This window comes from Microtus pennsylvanicus, chromosome 10 (genome assembly GCF_037038515.1).
Source record: "Microtus pennsylvanicus isolate mMicPen1 chromosome 10, mMicPen1.hap1, whole genome shotgun sequence".
Classification (NCBI taxonomy): Eukaryota; Metazoa; Chordata; class Mammalia; order Rodentia; family Cricetidae; genus Microtus; species Microtus pennsylvanicus.
Window position 1 is genome coordinate 54,526,864 of NC_134588.1, and position 19,247 is coordinate 54,546,110.

The 19,247-nt window shown below is 39.7% G+C and overlaps 1 pseudogene; it reads left to right on the top strand.

The window, feature by feature from the left end:
* The first annotated feature begins 17,206 nt into the window (after positions 1-17,206).
* Positions 17,207-19,247, top strand: part of LOC142858123 (phosphoglycerate mutase 1 pseudogene) — a 49,437-nt pseudogene continuing 47,396 nt past the window's right edge.

Below are 19,247 nucleotides of genomic sequence, written 5' to 3' on the forward strand. Positions count from 1 at the left end.
GGGACTTCCTGAAGCTATTTTGAGTTGTTTATTTCCTGTATTAATGAAGCTTTCCTGTACCTAAGATGGAGTTTTTTTTAGAATACTGTTCCCTTTAGAGCAGTGGTTCTTAATCTTCTTAATGCTGTGACCCTTTAATACATTTCTTATGTGTTGGTGGCCTCCAACCATAAAATTATTTTCATTGTTACTTTTAAACTGTAATTTTGTTACTGTTAAAAATCATAATGTAAATATCTCATATACAGGATATCTAGTATACGACTCCTATAAAAGGGTCATTTGATCCCCAAAGGAATTGCGACCCACAGGTTGAGAACCACTGCTCTAGCATATCCTGTTGTTTAATTTCCATGTTAAAATCAGGTAAAACAGCTGGGCGGTGGTGGTGCACGCCTTTAATCCCAGCACTCGGGAGGCAGAGGCAGGCGGATCTCTGGGAGTTCGAGGCCAGCCTGGTCTAAAAGAGCTAGTTCCAGGACAGGCACCAAAGCTACAGAGAAACCTGTCTCGAAAAAACAAAAACAAACAAACAAAACAAAATAAAAATCAGGTAAAACAACCTGCTTCCACTTTAGGTTTGAAAGCCATCGTATAGTGAAGACAAAATAGGCTCATTCCTGTTTATGATTAAATCTCTGTTTCTCAAAGTTGGGCTATGCCCCACTTAATAATCCTAACTACAAGTAGTTCTGAACTGCCTGTTCCAGGAAACAGCAATGATGCCTTTGTTTCAAAAAGTTGTTATAATTTCCTTATTAGGCCCACCTTGCTTTGACTGTATTTTTATGACCACCTTGCAACTATGTCATTTGATTCAAGAGGTTATTATGACCAACTTGTTATGTTTTTTTTCTACTTCTGTAACTCTGCTTACTTGCTGCCAAATCCCTCATTTGGAAACCCTCTGCTCCTGAGCTATATCTTCCTCATATCCAATTCTGATCTCTTGAACCCTGCCTTGGGGAGAGACAACCCATGTACTCACAAAAAAAAAGCTTGCTTTAATTAATTTGGCCATGATTTGGGTCATTGGTCTTCTCACATCTGTGGGATTAACACATCCTGTCTTAAAAATACACTATCCCAAAAAAATAAAAATAAATACTGTTTTGCTTTTCCTTTACATCCTTTGTCTCAAGTTTCCCTCCAATCTGGAAAGTTTTAACCTCATAGGAAACTACCATACAACACATTGGAAGCATAATTACTTCCAAAAGTTTTAGCATTTAGCAGATGTTTATTATGTTGGTTTTTCACCATTGTGACAAAATATCTGTCCTAGACAATTAACATGAAGGCTTGTGTTGACTGTAGTTTCAGAGGTGTTGGTTCTTGGTAGACTGCTTTCATTGTCCACTTCAACACAAAGCCTTGCTTCTGCATAACCACACAATGTGTACGCAAACCTACAGCACAGTTTTTGTACAGATATATATGTGTATGTGTGTGTGTGTGTGTTTTAAGTGCTACCTCAGGAGCCAAAAAAGTTTTTTAAAAATTAAAGTTCATACAGTAGTGAAGTTATAGTAAGCTACACCTAATTTATTGCTGAAGGACTATTGTATAAAGAATCTAATGTGGCCTAACTGTCCATGTTAATAGTTGACAATAGTGGATGACAATGTCCTTCATGTTCACTTATTATTCATTCATTGACTTAAGAGCAATTTTCCCTTCAGGAAATATTCTTTAATATTTCCTTTTGTACCATATTTTGTGGTAACATATTTTGTGGTGTTTTTATGCAGTTATATATGTTCACTGTATGCAAATATTTACCACTATATTTTAATATTGCCTACAGTATTCTGTACAGTAGCTGGCTAAGAAGACTGGAAGCCCAAGAGCAATGGGCTATAGCAGTAGACTTGGTGTGGAACAGTAGGTTGTATCATCTAGATATATCCATAACTAACACTTAACTGTAGTCTTCCAGTGCTTAAAGAAGACAAGACATTTGTTTTCCATCCTGAGTTCTCTGTAGATAGGCTCATCCCCGCCATTAGAAATCCATTCTGTTGTGGACTTGCCACATATCTTCTCAGAAAAAGATACAACCCCACTCAGGTCCACCAAACAGACAGTGCTGCCACAGCCTCCACCAGCTGTAGATTTTCTCATAGCTTTCTTTGGGAAAGAGCCCACTTAAAAGACCAGTTCTTACCTTTGAGCCATAGTGGAAAAAGTTCCATGAAAGAAAAGCCAAGCTACATAAAAATTTCTATAATATTTAAAATCTTCTACTCCATCTAGATCATGAACAATTCAAGTTTTAATTTATCAAGAGTCTAATTAATGATTCTTTTTTTTGAGGTAGTCTACTTTTGTTTTGTTTTTTAATTTTAACTTATTTCTTTAATTTCATTTTACATTCCATCCAGAGTTCTCCCCCCAACCCTCCTCCCACACCACACCCCTATATACCCTCCAGCTCACTCTCCAGCCACTCTTCCCAACAGGTAAGGGCTCCCATGGGAAGTCAACAAAGTCTGGCACATTAAGTTGGGGCTGGACCAAGCTCCTCCCCACTGCATTAAGGCAGAGCATGGCATCGTCCCATAGGGAATGGGCTCTAATAAGTTCGCTCATACACCAGGAATATATCCGGGTCCTACTGCCAGAGGCTTCTCAGATAGTCCAGACTTCACCACTGTCTCCCACATATGGAGGGGCTACTTTGGTCCCATGGAGTCTCTACAGCTGACAGTCCAAAATTTTTAATTTTCCACAAGCTTGGTTCAGCTGTCTCTGTAGATTTCTCCATCATGATCTTGACCTCCCTTGCTTATATATTCCCTCCTGCTTATCTTTGATTGGATTCCAGGATCTCAACCTGGTTCTTGGTTGTGGATCTCTGCATCTGGTTCCATCAGTTGCTGAATGAAGGCTCTATGATGATAGTTGGGGTATTCGCCAATCTGATTACAGGGGAAGGCCAGTTCAGGCACCCTCTCCACTATTGCTAGGAGTCTTAGCTGGCAATCATCCTTGTGGATTCTTGGCAATTTCCCTAGCCCCGGGTTTCTCCCTAACCCATGATTCTTGGTTGAATACTGTTTTTTGTTTTTGTTTTTTTCTGAGACCAGACCAGTGAGTTCCTGTGATGTAGCAAAGCAAAGTTTTCAGTGACCAGAAGCTTGGGAAGGTTGCTTACAGTTTTCTTCAACTACAATTTTAGAGACATTCTTTTTAGCATTTTCAAAATTCAAAATATAGATAATTAGAGCATTGTGACGCCAGCAACAGCAGAGAATAGTGACACCTTCAAAACTGGGATTTTTCTAGCCTGAGAAATGGATCCTTTAAAAAAAAATACAGCTCAAAAGTAATGGAGGACCTTATAACTGTGAGAAGCCAACCAACAGTAGACTGGATAGGCCAAGAAGGACAATGGTGTTTGGAAAAACAAACAGGATTCTGTTTTTGTTTGCAGTTTCATAATATATTCTGTTTACTGGAGTGGTCATCTGGGAAACTTAATGGAATTGTGATTTGTGGGCTGGTTTTCACAATCCCAGAGAACCTAGACAACAATGAAGACCCTAAGAGAGACATACATAGATCTAATCTACACAGGAAGTAGAAAAAGGCAAGATCTCCTGAGTAAATTGGGAGCATGAGGACCTTGGAAGAGGGTTGAAGGGGAGGGGAGAGGCAGGGAGGGGAGCAGAGAAAAATGTAGAGCTCGATAAAAATCAATAATAATAATAATAAACCTGAATGGAGAGCCATGGGTAACTGACAAGTTCTAAAACACAAGTTTTAGTCGGGTAGGTACCATGAACTCCTTGCAAAGAAGAAATCTCAAACAAAATTTGGCTGAGAGGCTAGTCAGAAACCAGGCACTAGAGAAATTTCCAGGAATCCACATGAATGACCCCCAGCTAAGACCTTAAGCAATAGTGGAGAGGATACCTAAACTGGACTTTCCCTGTAATCAAATTGATGACTACCTTAATTGTCATTGTAGAAACTTCATCCAGAAAATGATGGAAGCAGATACAGAGATCCACACCTAACACTGGGCCAAGCTCCCAGAGTCCAGTCAGAGAGAGGGAAGAGGGATAATATGAGCAAGAGGGTCAAGATCATGATGGGGAAACCCACAGAAACAGCTGACCTGAACTAGTGGGAACTCACTAACTCTGGACTGACAGCAGGGGAACCTGCATAGGCCCAAACTAGCCCCTCTTAATGTGAAAGACAGGTGTGTGGCTGGGGCAGTCAGTGGGGCCACTGGCAGTGGGACCAGGATTTATCTCTAGTGCTTGAACTGGCATTTTGGACCCCAATTATCTTTAGAGGGAAATCTTGCTTAGCCTAGATATAGTGGGAAGGGCTTTGGTCCTGCCTCAAAGTGATGTGCCAGACTTTGTTGACTCAGAGGGGAAGTCTTACTCTCTCTGAGGAGCAGATGGGGGTGGGGTAAGGGAAGGAGGAGGATGGAAAGGAGAGGGAACTGGGATTGGTATGTAAAATGAGAAAAAGTTGTTTTAAAAAATAAAGATTTGACTGAGGAAGTGTATATGGCTAGAAAGAACATATAGAGAAGAAGAGGAAAGGAGCTAAACTAGAATTTTGAATAAATTCTTTCATTTGCACCTGATTCCAGTTCAATGACTGGTGGGCATTAAGGCAGCTAAATGGCTTAGAGTACTGAAGGAGAAAAGTTAAGTAACTGTTTGCTTGAACCATGTCACAGTCAAAGACTTGACAAGAATGTTGCAAGAAGAATAATAGAAACAGAATTCCAATTTTTCCATTCTCTGATTTTATGCAGTAAAATAAAGAGAAGGCTTCTCTGAAGGGATTAGGTCACAAGCATTTGATAGTGCAGTCAGGGATCATTTTAAGTTAGGGTCATGTGCTTCCTTTGTTAACAGAATCAATATACTATAGCAACAAGAATATAGTTATTGGGTGAAGTAAATTAAGATAAGATCTTAGGTCTCCAAATTATTACTTGTGGAGCATTATCTAACTTACACACATATATATGCCTTCATACCCAAAGAACAATACTAGTGCATATTTCAGAGAGTTTCTGTTAAAATCAAAACACTACATATAAGTCAAGATCAAGACATAGAAAACCATAAGCATTTATTAATGCTTCTAAGCACACATTACACAAAGTCTTTTGCAGTTTGCTTCAAAGATGACCCCTTCTAAGATATTTAGGGGATATCTATTTTGTAGGGTTATTCTTCCTATATTTCTTTTAATGTGTCTTATATGTCTGTTACATTGACTTCAGGAAAGCATTCAATAGCATTTGGAGGAAAGGACTTTGGGAAACAATGAGCTTCGACAGGTACCCAGAGAAAATAACAAGAATAATAGAAAATGCCTGTAAAGATACCTTTGCATCAGTCAAAGTCTGTGGAGAACTAAGTGATGAGTTTAAGACAATAATAGGAGTGTTGCAGGCATGCGTCCTCTCACTCCTACTCTTTAATATATCCCATAATTAATATAGCAACAACCCAGGAGGATGAGGAGATAAGTGTGCAGATAGGTGGTGTGCAAATCAATAACTCGTGTTTCACCCATGATACAGCATTACTTGGTGAAAGTCCAGATGAGCTGCAGTCCATGGTAAATACAGTGGTGGAAGTAAGTGAAAACCTTGGTATGAAAGTAAACATCGAGAAGACTGAGATACAATACTTGGGAAGACAGGATTTTAACATTGTAGTAAAGAATCAGAACCTCAAGCAAACAGTCAACTTTGTCTATCTGGGAGGAAACCTCAGTTCAAGGGAGGGAACTATTTCAGTCATCAAGAGGTGGATAGGGATAGCAAGGGTTACATTCCAGGCACTAGGAAAGATTTGGTCAACTAGAGACATAACAACAACAACCAAATTAGAAGTATATGAGACACTTGTTGTGAGCTGCCTTCTTTACAACTCTGAAACCTGGACAATTAAATGCTACTCAAAATAGCAGCTGAATGTATTTGAGATGGCATGTCTCAGGAGGATTCTAAGTGTCACATGAAGAGATAGGTTGCACAATGATGACATTAAGAAACATCTCCATCTACAGAAGGACGTAAACTACAGGGTATGTCAACGGCACTTGAGATACTTTGGCCATGTTATGAGAATGAATGATGGCAGATACGCAAAGATAGCACTGCTTGGAGGGGTGCATGGGATAAGGTGAAGAAGAAGGTCCCAAAAACACTGGCTAGAGAGCATAAAGAAGACTGTGAACCTTGATTATGACAATAAAACAAATCGGTATGGATCTTGGTTTATTGATACAAATTTAAGGTCAATTTTGTTATATGTATACTCTGCTCTTGTGTTTGTGCAATTAATTTAAAAATGTAATGTATAATTGAGAATTATAGGTTAATAGTCATCTATAATAGTCAAATTTCTTTTTTTTCTTTTTTTTTAATTTATTTATTTATTAAAGATTTCTGTCTCTTCCCCGCCACTGCCTCCCATTTCCCTCCCCCTCCCCTAATCAAGTCCCCCTCCCTCCACAGCCTGAAGAGCAATCAGGGTTCCCTGCCCTGTGGAAAGTCCAAGGAACCCCCACCTCCATCCAGGTCTAGTAAGATGAGCATCCAAACTGCCTAGGCTCCTACAAAGCCAGTACGTGCAGTAGGATCAGAAACCCATTGCCATTGTTCTTGAGTTCTCAGTAGTCCTCATTGTCCGCTATGTTCAGCGATTCCGGTTTTATCCCAGGCTTTTTCAGAACCAGGCCAGCTGGCCTTGGTGAGTTCACAATAGAACATCCCCATTGTCTCAGTGTGTGGGTGCACCCCTTGCAGTCCTGAGTTCCTTGCTCGTGCTCTCTCTCCTTCTGCTCCTGATTTGGACCTTGAGATTTCTGTCCGGTGCTCCAATGTGGGTCTCTGTCTCTGTCTCCTTTCATCGCCTGATGAAGGTTAATATAGTCAAATTTCTAGTCATGTTAGTTAGGTAGTCTAGATATATAGAAATATATTTCAGTTAGATGGATATTCTCCAAACCTTTCAACGACCTATGGAATATGGCATTTAAAATGTTTTGAAAACTAAGGATCTTTTTATGACAATGAAACACAACTGCTCCTTTTAGTACCAATTACTTCAAAAGTAAGATGGGCATCGAAGGGGCTCCTTCTGGAGTTTGATAGCCATTTGGACAAGAAATTGCTCTTCCCTGAACTGCTTGATGTTACGCTGTATGAACTGTATATGCAGGATCACAGTTCTTGCCTAAAGGCGGTACAGTCCTTTAGGGTTCTTTTAGGTGATGTGGGATTCCCCTCTGTATGCTATGAATATCATTGGTTAATAAAGAAACTGGCTTTGTGTGATAAAGCAAAGTAGAACTAGGTGGGGAAAACTAAACTGAATGCGGGGAGAAAGAAGGCAGAGTCAGGAGAAGCCATGTATCCCTGCCAGAGACAGGCACCATGGCAATACACAGATTAATAGAAATGGGTTAAATTAAGATGTAAGAGTTAGCTAATAAAAAGCTAGAGCTAATGGGTCAAGCAATGATTTAATTAATAGTTTCTGTGTGGTTATTTTGGGGCTGAGCAGCTGGGAACTAACTAACAGCCTCCTACACTACATCTTGGTTATCCATCTGGATAGGAACAACTGGAGAACCACCACAAACATGCTGCACATTCATGCTTAAGCATTGTATATGCATAAATGATGATGATGATGATGATGATGATGATGATGATGATGATGATTTTGTAGGGTTATAGACTCCAATTTTGCCTCCCCGGAGTTATTTGGTCATCTAACAGGACACAAACCATTACAATGAAAGACAATAACTATGGGGCTTCTGGGAGGCTGAGCATGTCAGAGAAAGGGAACCATCTAGATCATCCATAGGCTCTCAATTATGACATTATTCTTTTTTCCTGTGCTCACAAATACTGTTACAGAAAAAGTGCAGCATAATTCTTAGGGAATTTATTTCTCTGGGATTGCTAATTCCATGGGTCATTTTGGCAGCAAGTATAAATATTTGGTGAGATGTTATTATGGGTGTGTCTTGTGAGGGTGCCTTTGCATGAGATCAGTGTCTGAATTATTGGGCTGGGTAAAGTAAAGCATTTCTCTAGTATGCCTGATGTGACTGACTCATCTGGTGAGATAAAGGTCTACACAGAATGAGAAGCCTGACCTTGCTATAAATAGGTGAGACCTTTGTTTGGCAGACCATTTTGAACTTCCATAGTTTGCCAAAGTTCAAAAATGAAGCATTGGCTCAGCTGGCTCTCCAACCTGCTACCTGACAATTTTAGAATTCCTCAGCTTTCAGGATTCTTATCCTCTCTCATTCTTTACGCCCCACTCTCTCTCATTGCTTCTATTTTTCTTTTATTTATTGAGAAAAGGAAAAAAAAAAGTATCCGCTTCCTCCCAGCCTCCCATTTCCCTCCCCCTCCTCCCACCTTTCTTCCCCTCCCCCAATCTCCTCTCCTCCTCCCTCTCCAGTCCTTAGAGCAGTCAGGGTTCCCTGCCCTGTGGAAAGTCCAAGGTCCGCCCCCCTCCGTCCATGTCTAGGAAGGTGAACAACCAACTGGCTAGGCTCCCACAAAGCCAGAACATGAAGTAGGGTCAAAACCTCGTGCCAATGTCCTTGGCTTCTCATCAGCCCTCATTGTTCGCCATGTTCAGAGAGTCCGGTTTTATCCCATGCTTTTTCAGTCACAGTCCAGCTGGCCTTGGTGAGCTCCCAATAGATCAGACCCCTTGTCTCAATGGATGGGTGCACCCCTCGTGGTCCTGACTTCCTTGTTCATCTTCTCCTTCCTTCCGCTCCTCATTGGGACCTTGGGAGCTCAGACCAGTGCCCCAGTGTGGGTCTCTGTCTCTATCTCCATCCATCACCAGATGTGGGTTCTATGGTGGTATGCAAGATATTCGTCAGTATTGCTATAGGATAGGGTTATTTCAGGTTCCCTATCCTCAGCTGCCCAAAGCACTAACTGGGGACATCACCATGGGCTCCTGGGAGCCACTCTAGGGTCAAGTCTCTTGCCAACCCTAAAGTGGCTCCCTTAACTAAGAATTGTGGTTCCGTGCTCCCCTGTCCAACCTTCCTTTATCCCAATCCTCCTGTTTCCCCAAGTTCCCCCCTTCCTCCCCTTCTCCCTTTTCTCTCCCCATCTCCCCTTACCCCCATCCTACCCCACCCCCAAAATCCCAATTTTCTCCCCGGCAATTTTGTCTACTTCCCATAGCCAAGAGGATAACTATATGTTTTTCCTTGGGTTCACCATCTTATTTAGTTTCTTTAGGTTCACCAATTGTAGTCTCCGTGACCCTTATTTATGGCTAGAAACCAATTATAAGTGAGTACATTGCTTCTATTTTTATGAAGAATCCTGATGCACTATCAAGTTTTAATGTGTTTTAAAATCTGTTTTACAGTTTGTCCATGTTCAGTGGCAATAGTTGGGAAAGAAAAGTTTCATACTTTCCTGCCGCACATCTAGTTTTGTTGTCTTACTTTTTTAAATGTGTATATGTGCATGACAGCTTGGGGGTTTGTACACATGAACGCAGGAGTCCTCTGAGGACAGAAGTGTCAGATCTCTTGGAGGTTGAGTTACAGGTAGTTTTGATCTGCCATGTAGGTGCTAAGAACCAAACTCTGGTTCTCTGGAAGAGCAAAAAGCACTTTTAACTTCTGAACCATAGCTCCACTCCCAGCTTTGTTTTCTGAAAAGACAATAAAGTACACACTGCAGTAATGCTATCTTGTCAGACTGTAACATGGGGTACACATGACCACTCATGAATCTAAGGGGAATGGTTAGAGAATGTTTTGATTTCTAAGGAATAAAGAGTGAATGAGAATTTTCTACAGTAGGGATACAAGTTATTTTTTTTGACAGTTCACACCTTATTAAGATGCTGCTTAATTGCTGCCAAAACCTATCTGGAAGAAGGGTGAGGAAAATGTGATGATGCTGTCTAGAAGAAGCAGGCTCCAGTAGGATGGGGGCAGAGACTTTTATTTAGGAAGTTTTCCTAAAGGAGAAATGATGATATTTCCCTCTAGTGGATAAAGAGATATTAATTCAGTTGAGGAGAACACAGGAGAACTCAACAAGATGGGAACGTTTTGGCAAAGAGTACCACCTACCTGCTGGCCTTCTTTGTTCTCTCATCTCCACTCCCACAGCCTTCTGTTTTCTTCCTACCACTTTCTTTCCTTCCCATCATCCTTCTTTTTTAATAGAATAGTTGCCAATCATAGGCTAGATTTGATTGCTACACATAATGATCACCTTGATCAAATACTCTATAATTATATTGGGAAAGGCTGATGAGAAATAAAGGGAAATCTGGGAAAAGGAGAACAGTGTGAAAACAGAAAGAATGTGTGAGATTGTTTTTCTGTCACCTGGGTTCCACAAAACACCAAAAGATAATATAATTTGTTTCTGCTCTAGTTCTACCTCACAAAATATTCTTTTTCTGTCTATTTCATTTCTATACATTTTTCTATTTCATTGACAAAAAATATAGTTGTTTTCCAAAATGAATAAGAGTTAGTTTATTCTGAGCCAAAACGAGCAACCATGATCTGAGAATATATGATTGAAGTTACCTTAAATGCCATATTCTTCTGCTGTGGAGAAGGTTACATGAACTTTTAAAGTCACAGAAAAACAAAAGAACACATTTTAAGTCTAATTAAGTCAGATACATTGGTAGGGACATCAGATCACCAGGCAGTATAGAACAGAAAGGCATCTTCTAACGGGTTCAGGCATTTTAACAACCTTTAGTGTTGGTTGAGTTAATTAATGGTCTGCTAAGCCTAAAGATAAATTCTAAATATTGTACCTGGTAGTCACAAGGATATTAGGTCATGCAGTGTGGTGGTAAATGCCTATTCAAGAGATTGAAGACAACCCAAGATAATTCTGGCCTTCATCTACAGCATCCCACCTCTCCACAATTATGAAGTTCTAGTCAATCTTTAATACAGACAGGCTTTTTTCACAAAACATCAGGTCACACCATTAAAATTGACTTTTTGTTGTTAGCTTTGCTAATTCTTCTCCTTACTACTCTTCTTATCACTATTGCTGACTTCATGATTTCTTTTAAAACTACATGTTTTATGTACAAAAGTAGGGTACTCTCAACACTTGATTTCAAATATGTGGGTTTTAAACACCAACAACCAGTATTGCAACTTTTGGCCATCATAATATACATGATGATTCAATTTAATTCTGACACTAACAGTCCGGGGTTAACACAGATTAAAGCTAAGGCCTTAATCCTACAAGTCTGTCTTTACTTCAGATACAAACCACAAGTTTAGGCCACCCACATTTCCTATAAAAAGATCATTCCTGTGATCTCCCTTCCCGTATTCAATAATTTGTTTTGGTTCACAGAAGTTAGGAATAATACTTACTAGACATGGCAAGTTTATTGCAAAGGATATAGTAATCTCATTTTTCTGGTTTTCTTTTTGTTACTTAACCTCTCCCTCTCTTCCTATCCAAGCCTACCAGTAACTAAATCCAAAGAAACCAAAATGATTGATAGCCAAGGAATCCAAACATTTAGTTTTGAAATCAAGCAATCAGCTCAAAGAGAACTCAAACAAGCAGATCAGTAAATTAATTTAGTTACGATAGCCTCAAAAACAATAAATAAAATTTCTGGGGATAAACATAACCAAAGAGGTAAAAGAACTCAAAAAAGGAGCCATCAACATGCCAAGGAAAGAAACTAAAAAGGATTAGAAGGTGAAAGCCATCTTATGCTCATATATTGATATAATTAAAATGGCTATATTATCAAAAACAATTTACAGATTCAATATACTACTTGCTAAAATTACAATATATTCTTCACATAACTAGTAAGAATAGTCATACAATTCATAGGGAAGCACAATAGACTCCAAATAGTCAAAATAATTGTAAATGAGAACAAAAGCAACGCTCCGAGGCACTGCAGCGCCCAATTTCAATTATATGATATATGGTAACAAACATCACAACACTGGCACAAACCCAGATGTAGAGACCAATGAGATAGAATAGAAGACCCCCAAATAAACTTACATAATTCTATCCAGCCATGGGATTATTGATAAGGTGACAAGAGCATGACTCTCCAACAAGGTCTGGGGAAACTGGATGCCTTCATGCAGAAGACTAAAATAAAATCCATTTCTTTATTCTATAAAAACCCAAATCAAAATGGATCAAGGTATTTAATATTATATCTGATATTCTGGACTAATTCTAAGAAATTGGGAAAAACACTTAAAGATGTAGGTATGCACTGACTTTCTAAAGAGAATACCAATAGCATAGGAAAAAAAGCAAAAAGTGAGTTGTCATATATCAAAAACCCATGGAAGATGTTGTGAGGGTTGTATACAATTTAAATAGCATCTGCTAGTTTACAGAAGTGACCCCAAAAATTCTACCAAAGAGCTCCTACAACTCATAAAGGCCTTTAGTAATGTATCAGGATACAAGATTAACTCAAAAAAAAAAATCAATAGCCCTCCTTTATACAGAGGAAACATGGGCTGAGAAAGAAATCAGAGAAATATGACCCTTCACAATAGCCACAAAAAAACCATAAAATATCTTGGAGTAGCTCTAACCAAACAAGTGGAAGACCTATATGACAAGAACTTTAAATCTTTGAAGAAAGAAATTGAAAAAGACACTAGAAAATGGAAAGATCTCCCAAGCTCTTGAATAGGTAGAATTAACACAGTAAAAATGTCAATCTTACTAAAATCAACGGACTCAATGCAATGTCCAATAACTCTCAGCAAAATTCTTCACAAACCTTAAAATAAAAATACTCAACTTCATATGGAAAAGCAAAACATGTAGGTTTTGGTGATGTGCACTAGAGCAGTGTGTTTGTCCTAACAATGGTATCTAGGAGGTTCAGAGGCACATTGATGTTAGATCTCTGTTTCTAGAGATTGAGCAAGTATCTATGTGGACCATTTGCTCCCTCAGTGATGATGGCTATGATCCAATTAATGTTTCCCTGATCACAGAAGCTGCCACGTTGCCTCCTGGGCACCTATATTGTTTTCTTTCCAGAAAACTTGCCAGAGCTCTGGTACCTCAAGCAGTCTTTTCTAATACCGGGTTCTCCATGGGAGAAGCCTGGTAGTTTTCTTTACTTTGATATGAAGTTTCTTGTATCAAATTCATTCGTTAAGACACAGACTCATTTAAGAACCTGTATGCCACCTTCTGTACTTGGAGGAACAGACCAAGAGAATTCTGACAAATAGTCCAAAGATTAATTGTCTAGAGAATTGTTTGCAACACAAATAAGCAGGAGATGCAGGAAAATAAAGTTCTCATCTGCTTCCTCCAGAGTCGAGCAGGAAATCCTTCTTGCCAACATGTCTTAGCATGACTGTGACTCACCTGCATCCTCTGTTCTATTCCTGCTATGTACCCGGAGTCGGAGTCGATGATGGCTGCCAGGTGATGTCAATTCCCCTTCTATCCTTACCTTTTGTTTCCCAGGCAGCCTGAGATCTGGCAAGTACAGGCTCACAAAATGTAAATGTTCCAAACAAGTGGCTGGAAAAAGTGATGTCACAGGCGAAACAAGACTGACGGGCATGGGCCAAGCCTGTACATCTCTGTTTAAGGGAGGTGAGAGCCGTCCTCAAAACCAGGCTTCTAAATACACAGAACTTCGCTTGTTGTTGTATCCGTTTAAATGAGCTACGTAGGACTAAGACCTAATGACTTAAAAAAAAATAAAAAGAATGCAGTTCCTTCATACTACAAAAATCTGGTTCTTTTATGCTAATCACATCCCCAAATATCTAAAAATACCTTGCTTTGTAGAACTGTTGCCCAAAAGTCAGTTTGGTTGACCACTGTCACGTGTTCTTTTCCTTTCCTTTCCTTTTCTTTTATTCTCTTTTTGCTGTTTTTAGGTTAATTTATACAAGTAGAAACCCTAGGAAGTTAACCGTTATCCCTTCCACTCAGCTTACCACTGCACTTTTGGAACTTGGGCTTGGTTTCAGAGTAAAGAAAGAGTTTGTAAACCAAACGAGTTAGAGGCTACAATCTCAGCTATGCACACAGACCTGGAAAACACTCCAATATCCTGGTGCACAGACCACACCCTTGATCTTGGCACGGGTTACATGGATCAGTTATTTTTAAAAATCGTAGGTTATTGTTTTTAATAAAGGGTCAAATGTGAGAACTGTTGGGCCATAGTAGAGAACTATATTGCCAACATCTAAAAGTCAAGTCATGAGACTGGAATTCATGTGATTATCCCAGAATCCTAAGCCCCTAACACTGTCCCCACCCCCAGTCAGAATGGAATTTGTCTCCCTGGGAATGCATTTTTCTAGCTGGAATTTAATATTTTAAGATGTCTTCTTCTGGAATACTTTTGAATTTCAAGTCAACTTGATTTTGTCTTTGTCCAGCGATTGCACAACTGTAGCAAACAGAGCTGTGTGTCAATCACTGCTGCCTCCTTTCCAATTTTCACCTGTCACTCTATTTTTTATGTAGGTCAGTAATCCTCAAAGCATGTTTCCCTGGGTTGTGACACCATCATCACTTGTGTTGAAACAGAGCTCCTTGGGATTCATCTACTGAACAGGAAGCTGAACTGGGACCCAGGAATCTGTCTATCAACAATCGTTTATGTGCCTCCAATGCAGGCTGCACACAGCTAGAGAGCCCCTGCACTGATTGGGTCTTTGAAAGATAGCAATATATACTGCTATCATGTACTGTGAGGCTTACGGTTAACCAGATAGTTCAGGAACTCTGTAAAGGAGGTGGGGAGAGTGTCTGGTACTGCTGTAGAGCAGAACATGGAAGGAATATAAGGCAGAAGGAAACAGAAGCTCAGATTTAGTCTGAGGTTTTCTGGAGAGAGCATTCAGTCTGGGGTTTCAAGTAGAACATTCATTCAGTCTGAGGGTTCATAGAGACAGGATCGCCCTTTTGGTCTCAGGTAGAGGTAAGAACTAGTGGTTGGCTGTTCTGCTTCTCTGATCTTTCAGGCAAGGTTTATTTGTTAGATCACAAACAAAGTATCACTACACCACCTTTAATTGAAATAGCTCTACCCACAAGCAGCATAAGAAGCCAATGGGCTTACACAAGACTCCATAACTGTGAATGGCTTACTCAAGACCCCATTACTGTGAATGACTTACTCAAGACCCCATAACTGTGAATAACTTACTCCAGACCCCAGAACCATGAATGGCTTACTCAAGGGTCCATAATTGTGAATGACTTTCTGCTGCATTTTCCACTATCGTTTTCTGTTTCCTTTGTATCCTTGGATTTCCTTTGAGTGAATGACTCCCATCGGGGACTTGCACACACCAATGTGAACATTATTCTCCCCATAGACATCTTATATGACAATCTCTTATAAGTTGTAAATGGAATAAAATTCAATTATAAACTGAGTTCAAGGCAAACCTGAATATCTTGACAAAACATAGTCTCAAAATCTTAAGAAAAAAAAGTCTGTGGGACTGAGACTGAGGAAAAGCACATGCAATGTCCTTGGTTTGACCCCACTACTGACTGTGTGTGTGTGTGCGCACATGAGTGTGTGTGTGTGTGTGTGTGCATGAGTGTGTGTGTGAGAGAGATGAAAGAAGAAGGAAGGGATATTTGGAGAGAGAAAGGGGACCAAAAAAAAAAGGAAAGAAGAAAAAGAGAGGGAATGAGGAAATAAAAGCAACACAAACTTCTTTGGGATCAAAATTTGAATATATGTATTTGACATGGAAGCTGGAGAAAGAATGTTGATGGAAGGATGGGGGAAGAGCGGGTGGGCAGGAGAAGGGTATGAGGGATGACTATGGGATAAATTTAATGATGTATGTATGAAAGTGTTAGGCTGAAACCCATTATTTTATATGCTAACAAAAATATTAATAATAGAAAATTCACTTGGTTACGCTCTTTTCTTGAGGCAAGAAGGCCCTACAACTATTCAATAATTAGATATGATCTCCTTGAATCAAATCATTTTCTCCTTTTGTCTTCAATGAAATGTCTGTAACCTGAATACAGCATGGTGATTCATATTCTGACCCCTCTTTCAAAAAAAAAAATCATGGAAAGGTATTTGCAAACTACAGTCATGGTTTCTGTTTTTGATTTTTTTCGTCTCCTTCCTTCCTTCCTTCCTTCCTTCCTTCCTTCCTTCCTTCCTTCCTTCCTTCCTTCCTTCCTTTTTTTGTGACAAGGTTTCTCTGTAGCTTTGGGGCCTGTCCAGGGACTAGCTTTTGTAGGCCAGGCTAGCCACAAACTCATAGAGATCTGCCTCCCTCTGTCTCCTGAGTGCTGGGATTAAAGGCTCGCACCACCACCACCCACCCATGTTTTCTAATAAATAATTGTAACTTAAAAGTACGTAAATTTGCTTACCTCACAAGTTTATATATTTATAAAATTTATGAAGAAAACAAAAGAAATTTCCAAGTGAATTTTTTATTTTCAAAATTTGTGCTATAGTTAAGTGGCATGAGAGATAAAATGACCTAATTTGATATCTAGCCCATTAAAGCGGCACCACCCACTATAACATCCTTAATGGCTTTTCCTTGCCCATTTCCATCCCATTATCTCATAAGATAGTCCATGTCATATTTGAAAACTTCCGAATTACTAGCTGATTCTTTCCAATAATGGATTGAAGTCTGACTCTCTAGAACTTTCTCCTGCCAACCACTCAGTTATTCATGGTGCCATGTAGCTACTATTCTTTTCATGTTGGTACTGTGCCCAGAGTGATTTGTGTTTTCACAGCCTCACTGCAACTGACTCATATTTAGAAGTAAAAACCACATACCACGATTCTTTCATGTCAGTGTTATCCCAAGTCTTGTCCCAGATTTTATGTGGAGATATACTTTACAAAGGAGGAGTGGGATTTTCTAGTCCATTTTAGGATTTTTCCAGTGGGTTGAATTCAAAATTAAGCATTACTTTAGGTCTTTGGTTTTTTTCCCAATTCTTTACCAGCAAATTCTTTTATAATATTCTGGTTCTCAGAAAGAGGTACCCAGAGATTAACAGAAATAACCCCTAGAGCGGCTTCCACAGCTTGTTTCTTTCCAGAGTTGAACTCACAGCTCTCATGTCTAAGCGCTGAGTTCCACCCTCCCATCTAAACAACATATATGCTTTAACCCCATGAAGCAGGACATACGAACTCCAGAATTTCAGTCCCAGTTGAACACATATAACTTTGTCAAAACTTTGGGAATTTCCTTCACTTGTTCTGACAGGCACCGGCACCTTGACCTTCAAGACGTTCGGGTAGGTTTGAGCTTATCAGTATCTATCCCTACTCTTGGGATGATGTAACTAGTCTAAGCCCTTTTTGCTCGACTTTACATTTGACTCTGGCAAGTGAAGTGGAAAACTGGCCTGAAACTGAAACATTCCTGAGTCAGGAACACATCACGATTATCAGCCTTTCTGATCTAAGACATTAGCCTTGGCTGTGTCTGCATCACGTGATGCAGTCAGTGCATATGTGCACAATAATATCGAGACTGATGTGAAAGACTCCCTAAATCTCCCACACATGTCTACGTGCACAGGACAAGCAGATTCACTAGAACATAAGGGTTAATTCTCTGCTTTACACACCAGGTTCCCAAAGGGACCCTGCGGACAGTCATAGTGATAAGGTCCGATTCGTTTTCCCGCCCTCATTTCTGAGTCCTTAGCCTCTCTTCCTAGGACTAGAATGCTCCACCCACACTTTGCCTTTTCCATTGTCCACAGTCACTGCAGCAGCACCCTTCTCAGACTTTCACCCTAAGGCATGGCTATCACCCCTCCAACAAAACCCAACTGCTTCATGCTGCTGCTCCTCAGGGCTTCAAAATATATCTGGAAAACTCAATGAAGGAAACTCAGCAATGTTAAGCTAAGAACAATAGTGATAGCCCATTAGGCGATGGTAAGTGGGGGGTTAAGCTCCAGCTGTCCCACCCAAATTCTCCAGGTATGAAGCTGAGTTCCACCACTTACCAATGAAACCATACACAAATGATAATCTGTGGCTTTATTTCATAATCAGCAGAATAGGAATTATATGTACTTTAGAGTGTTGTTAGTAGTATAGGCTTCATGGAAAGTTTTTGTAAAGTAACTTGAACATAATATATACACAAATGTTAGGTCAATTATTATTTCTCATCATTATTACAAATGTATTATTTCAAATGTATTATTCAGATGAGTGATGGCAAAACTCTAAGAATGACTGTCTTGATAATAATTTAGAATTCGGAAAACAATTTTGGGGTGCTTTAGGTCTTATTAATGAGACCCATGGTCACCACTTAAGAAAAAGACATCCAAGATAACAAAAGCCATGACACTAATCTAGTGGTTTTCTACATATTTTACACATACCAGTGGTGTGTAGGGACTTCTGAGAGATATACAGACACAGTCACACTGTGTAACCAGGCTTCCCTCAAACTGGCTGTGTAGCCTAGACAGGACTTGAACTTGGTGTCTTCCTGGAGTCATCCTTCCTAGTTCTGGGATTAGAGATGTGGACCGCCATATTGGGCTGATAGAAGGGTCTAAGGGACTGAGTTTCCATGTATAAAGTGTCAAAGATTAATAATAGAGTATAAGTTATCTTTTCTCTCATTTTGCAAAAAAAAGTATATCCTCCTCTGTAGATGGAAGTTTCTGTTCTGCCTGGTCTTGCAGCTATTCAGTCCCAAAGAAACACACAGGCTTATACTGATTATAAACTGTTTGGCTTATTAGCTCAGTCTTATTATTAACTAGCTCTTACAACTTAAATTAACCCATAATTCATATATATGTTTAGCCACATGGCTGGGTACCTTTTCTCAGTAAGGCATCTCGCTCCCTCTGCATCTAGCTGGTGACTAACTCTCTGCCTTTTCTCTTCCCAGAATTCTCCTAGTCTGGTCACTCCACCTATACTTCCTGCCTGGCTACTGGACAATATGCATTTTATTAAACTAATAGGAGTCACAAATTTTTATAGTGTACAAAAGCATAGAACACAGGGTCATGGGTTCAAGCCTTATGTTGAGTGCTATTTTTAGACAGAATTTCTGACCAGCCTGGTCCTGCAGCACCCCCCTGTCCTAAAGATGCTTCGGAGTTTAAAAACATGACAGCTAAGGAAAAAGGCAACATTTAAAACTTGGCAGTTTTAAACAAAGAACCCAGA